Source organism: Suricata suricatta, chromosome 2 (genome assembly GCF_006229205.1).
Source record: "Suricata suricatta isolate VVHF042 chromosome 2, meerkat_22Aug2017_6uvM2_HiC, whole genome shotgun sequence".
Classification (NCBI taxonomy): domain Eukaryota; kingdom Metazoa; phylum Chordata; class Mammalia; order Carnivora; family Herpestidae; genus Suricata; species Suricata suricatta.
In genome coordinates, this window is record NC_043701.1 from 162,528,087 (window position 1) to 162,536,216 (window position 8,130).

Below are 8,130 nucleotides of genomic sequence, written 5' to 3' on the forward strand. Positions count from 1 at the left end.
GAGGCAGATTGAGCTTGGGGTCCCATTCCCCTTTGCCATCAATAAGAGAGGTACCCAAGTAGAAGTGAAGGCTGGAACTCTTAACTGGCTCTGGGCTCCAGATCTTTTCTTCCTGGCCTGGGTCTAAGGTTGGGTGGAAGGCAACATTATAGCCTGCTTTTGCTTCTTGCATAATTGGTGAGACTCTGCTCTCTGGGCAAAGGCCAGCTCATTCATTGTGTTTCTTAACGCTGGAGGCATGTTAGAACAAGCTGTCCCAGCTTGGAAATACACTGATGCCCAGGCCCTGACCTCTAGAGAGTTTGTTTTAATTGGTCTGGGATGGGGTCTGGGTATTGGGTGTGTGTGCGTCTGTGTACACTCTTCTTAGCTCATTCTAATATTCTGCCAGTGTTAAGAACTACTGGTTTGGAAGAAAACGATATCAATTTTCCCTGTTAGAATTAGGCAGATTTTCTTTAATCAGACTAAGACAATGTGGTAGGCAGACAATGCAAAATTAGCTGTTCAGAGAGGGAATTAGAGACTCTCGGCATTCATGACAAAATTAGCCATGTACCCTTTTCACTATACTCAAAATAGGAGATGGGAAACAGCTCCGAAAGGCTCCTGAGGGCTTGGATAGGACTAGAAAGTAAGAAGCTTCTAAGCTAGAGGCTATACATGCTGCAAACATCTCCTCAGATTGTTCCATTCATGCATTCCTTCACTTAGGCATGCGTGCACTGTCTCCTTGGTAGGGCGTGTTTGGTGTTGCACACTTTAATAGGCTCTAGGCTCTAGGGACTCTAAAAGGGTTAGAAGCACAAGAGATTAGGGTTAGTTCCCCTAATCATAGACACTTGGCTTTTCACCTGACTTTCTGGTCCTTTGCAAATGCTGGAACTCAGCATCGGCCCTTGGGCTTTCCTGGGGGAGAGAATACGTCCCCTTCTCTCTTCACCACTTGTAACGTCTTGCCTTCGGCATCTTCTCCAGGATGGTTTTGTATGAGGATGAGTGGCACATGGGCACTTCTTCATCAGACACACATTATCTTAAGTACATCCTCGTTCCTATCCTGCCTGATTCATTTGGTGATTACAGAAGGTTTATGTGGACAGACAAGTGTGCAGGGGCAGGACGAGCAGTTTAGAACTTCTCAAGATTGAGTACTAGAATGTGTAAAACATATAATATCTATATATGTCTTTGTAAGTCACACAGAAGTACAGATGGTCTCATGGTTGCTTCACAGCACACTTAGTAGAATGTTGGGCAGGAATTATTATGCCTATTTTGCCAAACAGGAATCTGAGAGGTAGAGAAATTGACTGGCAAGCATCTGTTTTCTTTTTTAAAGTTTATATATTTTGTTTTATGTTTTTTTATTTTTTATTTTTTTATTTTTGAGAGACAGAGAGAGACAGCGTGAGCAGGGGAGGGTCAGAGAGAGAGGGAGACACAGAATCCGAAGCAGGCTCCAGGCTCTGAGCTGTCAGCACAGAGCCTGATGCAGGGCTCGAACCCACAAACTGTGAGATCATGACCTGAGTCAAAGCCGGACACTTAACCGACTGAGCCACCCAGGCGCCCCTAAAGTTTATGTATTTTGAGAGAGAGAGAGAGAGAGAGAGAGAGAGAGAGAGAGAGAAAGTGGAGGAGAGGCAGAGAGAGAGAGAGAATCCCAAGCAGGCTCCACGCTGTCAGTGTGGGGTTGATCTCACCAACTGTAATATCATGACCTGAGCTGAAATTAAGAGTTGGATGCTTAATGACTGAGCCACCCAGGCACCCCTACTGACAAGCGTCTTATCCTGGATTGCTCCTCTGTGGATGGCACCTGGGAGTACTTCGCTCTTCAGCTTTCCAGCTCCCCTTTGCTTAGTCCCCAGCACGGCCTTCTCATCCCCCTACAAAATTGCAAGAGAAGCCAGCATGCCTGAGGGCACGCCTCAGCCGGCTATCTGGACATGACCACAAGGGGGCACCAAAGAGTTTCCATTACTTCTGCTTGCCTGGCTTTTTTGCGATTCCCCCCCTCCCCCGCCACCCCTCCCACCCCCATAGGTACACAAAAGAAAATAGTGTGAACTCAGAAGGAAAGATGTTGGAAGGTAAAGCTTAAGCCCCAGCTAGAAAACTGCGACGAGACAGCAGAGCCGATGCCTCTAATTTTCACTTTCGTTGGAGTGGTGGGAAAATGTTACTGGGTGGGGTACTGTTCTAGGACTGTTAAGAACCAGGGAGGTGCCCTATGAATGTTTTAATTTCTCCTTAAGAAGCAAAGAAAGCAGACATTTGTTCAGTTGGTCATTCACTGAGTGTGGGTAGGACATGAAGTCTGAAAAGTTGGCTGTGGGTTCATAGGACCATGTGGATCATGGAAGGGAGTCTGGATTTTACTCCAAGCGCTGGGGGTGGGGAGGTCTTTGGAGACTTCCAAGCCAGGGAGTGGGGTGGCCTATTATACCTTTGGCTGCTCTGTGAGGAGCACACCCCCTGGACACATGGGAGAGGCTGTTGCATGGTGCAGAGACACCATGACGGCATTGATGAAGATGGAGGAAATTTCACAAATGGATCCACGGTATCTGTTGGAGTTATGACTGGAAGGATTTACTGGTGGATTGCCACCAGAGGTGTAAGAGAGAAAGTTGTGGGCCTGGGTGGGTGCTGGAGAGATTTACTGGGGAGAATGGTTTTGAAAGAGAGGGATCTGTGTTCTCTTTGGCCATGGGAAATGTGTAATGCTACCACATTCTCACATGGAAATAGTCAGCAGGCAGCTGGATTTCCAAGTCAGAGGTCCTGGGAGACGCACTTGATGAAGAGGGTAATCGGTGCACTTACAATCAAAGGTTGGAGCTAAAGGCCTGGGTGCCAGGCGGGGATTTCACCAGTTAGGAGAAAGCAGGAGACATATGACTGGGATCCCCGAGATGGCTGCCATGTTTCCTTATTAGAGGGTTCAAGGTGGTGGGGGGTGCAGGGTGGGGGGAGGGATGTCAATAACGGTAGGACAGACCTAGTCACAGAGACTTATTAGTTGCTAAGTCTCATTAAGGCCTGACAATCAGGAGAATGAGGGGTTTTATTGAGAGGAAAGACCTGGCTGGAGGAAGTGTTGACTTACAGAGAAGTCACCTGGGGAAGGAAAGCTAAAGAAAAGCTTCCTGGGTCCTTTGTATTTGCAATGTTGTAAGCTCCGCTCTCTGTCTTCTTCAAAGACTGGTCTTTCTGGGGCGGAATAATGTAATGTGTGAGCACTTGACGGGGAGTGAAGAAGCCAAGGCCTGCACCTGCATCTGATTCATCTTGAACAGCCAACCAGACAGCTTCTGAAGGATGAGGGATCCTCTTTGTTGGCAGGGAAGCTCAGGGAGGTGCTAAGAGCATGGACGTGGATGTGCTTCAGAAGAACAGGACATGAGAACCTCTGAGGCCCGAAAGCAGGAAGCCTCAAGCCGTTTCTGCAGGTAGCACATGTCCACAGGCTTCCCTGGACTCGTTCACTGTGTCCATTGCCCTGTTCTGGGTGACTTCCCCGTTGCTCTCCACTTCTGTGCAAGCCTGCTGCCCTCCGAGCACTTGGCTGGCTTGGCCACCCACGTTGGTGGCTCTGGCCCAAGGCTGGCCTGACTGGAGCCTTGGCAGTTCCAACCTGCCCGTCTTACCTCCTCCCCTGGGGCTGTCATGGGGATTCTCACTTGGGTTTTTCCTTTGTCTTGTGTTAAATGTGCTGAGGGCCTTTTGGAGAAACCACAGCCAGAAACCGTACTTTGTTTATTTTGAGAACATGTTCAGTAGAATGGAATCAAGGAGTAAAAAACCCAGGTGCAATTTCAATGCAGGCAAGAAGGGCCGGGGCAGGTGGTCCTCAGTGGAAAGCAGAGCCACCGGCAGCTTCAGAAGAGATGGAAAAGCTGGTGTGTCCTCTGCAGGCACCTGGGAGGGCTGTCCCCTCCCTCCTTTCATGGTCACATATTGATGCAGGCTGGATTGCGCTCACCTCAGTGGGACAGAGATGGAAAATGAAGAGCAAGCCGAGGGATTCTGCACCTGCAAGATGTCCAGAGGACTCTAAATAGCCAGCCTGCAGCCCTGTCCACCGTTTGCCTCTCCCCAAATAACCAAGTGCACACATCACAGCAAAGGAGTTTTTGGTTTTTTTGTCAGGAGAATGTCATCCCCACTACAGCCAGTCAGGGCCCATTGAGGACCCAGGGAGAAAGCAAGATAGATTCATATTGGGGGGAATGAGTGTGTGGGAGAGATGTGCCATCAGAGTGAGCAAACTTGAGGTAGAACGGATTGCATTGTCTTGGTGGCTTTCCCCTAGCTCAGTAATGGGATGGAGATAGCCCCTGGGTCTGGGTTTCGTGGTAAGCATCCCCCTACCCTGTGTCATTTATATTCATCAAGTTCCTTCTAATCGGTGTCACCTGGGAAAGGAAAAGTGGGCCCCAAGCAGGAGGGCAGATTTTCCTTCTGGTCACCCCTGCCTTCAGGTCTCACCATCAGCTGTCCTGACCTTGAAACACAGAGCAGGGTGGGGGAAGGAAGGCAAACAAGCATGTCAGGTGGTCTTCTTTATTTGAGGATGGGAGAGGAGGAGTCTAGAATGTTCGTCCCAGACCCCTAACTCTGAGACATTTGGGAGATTTCAACCGTATTGTAAATCATTGTCAACCAACCTTTCAGAACCTTGCTAACTTTCCTGTCTTGGTTATTTCTTTATTTTTATTGAAGTATTAGTTCCCATATGATGAAATTCCTTCACTGTGCGTGTCCAACAGGTTTTAGTAAATGTAGAGTTGTACAACCATCACTGCAATCCCATTTTAGAACAAGGTTTGTTTTTATTATCCTGTTTCTCTGAATGATTTTCCTGGGGGAGTGCCTATGGGAGCAGGTTGCTAGGTATGGGAGGAGGATGCACAGCCAACCTTAGGAGGAGAGGACATGTAAGAAATGGAGATGTTGGAGTGGCCTGCATGGCAGCTTCCTTGGGGAGGGACTGATGACAAGGGCAAGCTCTTCCTGTGGTGTATGAACAGTGAGCCAGGGGCCATGCTGGTCTTGTCGCGTGAATTGTCACGTTAGCTTTTAACAAGATCCAGAGAGATGGGCAATCTTCTCATTCCCATTTTACAGATGGAGAAATTACAGTTAACAGAGGCTGAGTCCCTTGTACAAAGTCTCAGTGCCAGAGAGTGGCTGAGGTGGGATTTGAACCCATGCCTGTCTGCCTACAGAGTCTGCATGTCCAAACCATTCTTCTGCGGGGTGTCCAGAAGCTCTGATCTAGAGCGAGAACCTCTTCATCTATAGTAGGATGACTTTAAATGTGGCAGATTTGAAGGCATGCTCCACACCTCTAATGGTGTGGCTCTTAACCAATTTGAGTTTATTAAAATGGAAAATGAATCCTTACCCCTGATTGATTCTGACTCTCACCCAGCCCTGGATTCATTGTCCTTTTGGCTTTAACTCCACGTGGAAAAATAAACACTAACTTCTGGGTTTGTTTGCTTTCTGAGGACCCTGCATCAAATGGCTGGTGGCTTCCCCTGTGGTGAGGAATAAAGGAACCTGCAAATACACAGCCATGTCACAAACAGCCCGCCACCACAGTAACGGTGTTTGATGAAGCCACCGTATTTCTGTCTCCCTTTCGAAATCAATCTTTACATTGTAGGCCTGACAACAAGGTGCCACTGTCTTCTAATGGTATGCCAGGGGTTAGAAACGGATGTTACATGCCACTTAACATGTGAAATATGATTGCTCTGTCTGGGCATATATGAAAAGAAAGAAACCCCCAACAACAACCCTCTTGAATTTTGAAATGTAAATGTTTGCTAATGCTTTGCTGAAGACAGCTTCACTTGGGCTGAGAGCTAAGTGTAAAGAAACATTAAAATGCATCATTTGCTCAGGGCTAAAAGTCATCAGCTTGTGATATTAATGCCCTTTAAAAAATAATTTGTCTGCATGAAATCAGAGCATGCTTTGCGCAAAGGATTGGCTCTTGTCATTTTTCTCATGGATCTACTGAGTTAGAATTGGATTTAGATCCTGCCAAAAATGAGGGGCCTTTTTCCCCCCTAATGTCTCCCTCTTTTCCTCCCTCTCTTCCTGCTTTTCTTCCTTTGCTAAAAGAGAGGTAAGGGGTTAACTTTGATTTCATGGAGTGTGAAAGGCCTCTGCGCTGCAGACTGGATAGGTCCTATGCAGGCGGCTTCTCTATCCTCAGCCCCTGGGCTCCCATGGTCTGGGCAAATGCTGGGAAAAATAAAGGCTCAGGGGCACCTTTGAGACTGCTCACAACAGATCACCTAAATGTATTAAAGCTACCTTCGTCTCTAGTGACCAAAACCTTTCTCAAATTGGCTTATGTAGGAAATCTTGCCAGACAAAGGGGCGTGGTTCACAGACCACAGGGATGGGAATGAGGGGGGGCTTTGGTCCACCTGGGAGCAGAGGCTCCACGCCCCCGTCAGCTGGGAATGCCACGTGGGTGGGACACCTCTGTCTCGTGGGTGTGCTGGGGGGACACCCCTGTCTCCTGAGTGTGCGGTGTGGGTGGGCCGTGGCCCCTGGCTGCTCTTGGGATGGGGGCTGAGTAGGGAGGGGGGATGGAAGCTGGCTGGAGGCTAGCTGAAGAGGTCGATCGCATGGAGCTCTGGCAAGGAGCTTTCTTCCCCCCTCATCTGGAGCAACCCCACTTTCTCTTGTGGTGTGTGGTGGAAGATACCATTTGGAATAACAATTCTGTTGTGAAGAAAGATATTGAAAATGACTGGGCTACAAAATTCCTTGGCTTCCTTACATCTTCTGCTGCTTGGAGAGATCTGCTGCGAGGAGATTCCCAGTATGTGACTTATCTATCACCGAAAGGATCTAAGTTTTCCTTTTGAATTTCTTTCTTCCTTTGAAAAAAATTTAATAGAGATTCTTTAAAATATATGTGTATGCATATGCATTTTATTAATTCATTCAACACATGTTTCTTGAGTGCCTTCTAGGGCTTCTAGGGCCTGGGGACAGATTGGTGAACGAGGTCGAGTCAACGCATTGTCCCCAGGAACTTCCATCCTGGCTGGGAGGTGGTGGCAACTGTGTCTGCTTGTAGCGCTGCCGGTTTGCTGCTGTCCGTCCCACTCTTCCCAGCTGCACAGGAGGGCTGCATTTCTGGATTTCACTGGTTCCCAGGTCCTCTGTGAGGTCTGGGGTGGGCGGATGTCACAGCTGAGCGTGGCTCACACAGGTCCAAGGCTTAGGGCAGCCTCAGAGCCTGGGGAGCACGGAGGATGATGTGGGCTCATGCAGAGGTACACCACTCTCTCAAGCCAAGAACCCAGAGCACGAAGCCATGGGCAGCCAGAACCCCAGCCCAGTTTCCATCGCCACAGCCACAGAGCATTTCTGAGAAATTCTGGGGTTCGAGGCACCCTCTCTAAACCTCCTTGGTGAAATCCCAGGAGTGCTGATAAGGACATTCGTGAGTTACCCTGTCTGCCTCCATCTCCTAGGCACCTCTGTTTCTGAGCCTTGGAGGCTGGGGATCTTTCGTGGCTAGATGCCTGGCAAGGTGCATAGGCTACAGAAAAGGGTGAGGAGAGCCTGTTATGCTCCTGGGTCTCCTCCTTTCCTATGTGCAGGACACGGGAGGGACGTAACAATGGTGCAGCAATTAAGAGCTCAGTTTCTGGAAACAGACTAGCGTCCCAACTTGGATCTGTGCTCTGCTTCCCTAGACACAGCTGTTTCTGGAAAGGAGCCAGGTGGCCATGTCAGGTGGACATGAGAGAGGACGGAGAGAAATAGGCAGCAAGGCAGAGCCGGCTGGACCAGGGCTCCTCTGTGTAATAAAGCAGGCCTGTTCCACACAACCGTCTCTGTGACGCTCTCTCGTCTAGTTCCCGCCTACCCCTCCCTGACTCAGAGTGACAGGCCGGCCCGGTGAGGGGTCGGGGAGAAGCTGGATGTGGCCGGAGATGAAATGAGGTGGAGGGTTCTCTCCCTCTGCTGCCATCTGCCAGAAAGCCCGGGCTTGTGCTAAGCTCCTTCGGGTGGTCAGTGAGCCTGGGATGATCCACTGGTTGGAGCTGGTGACCACATTGGCTGGAGGTACTTGGGAATGTG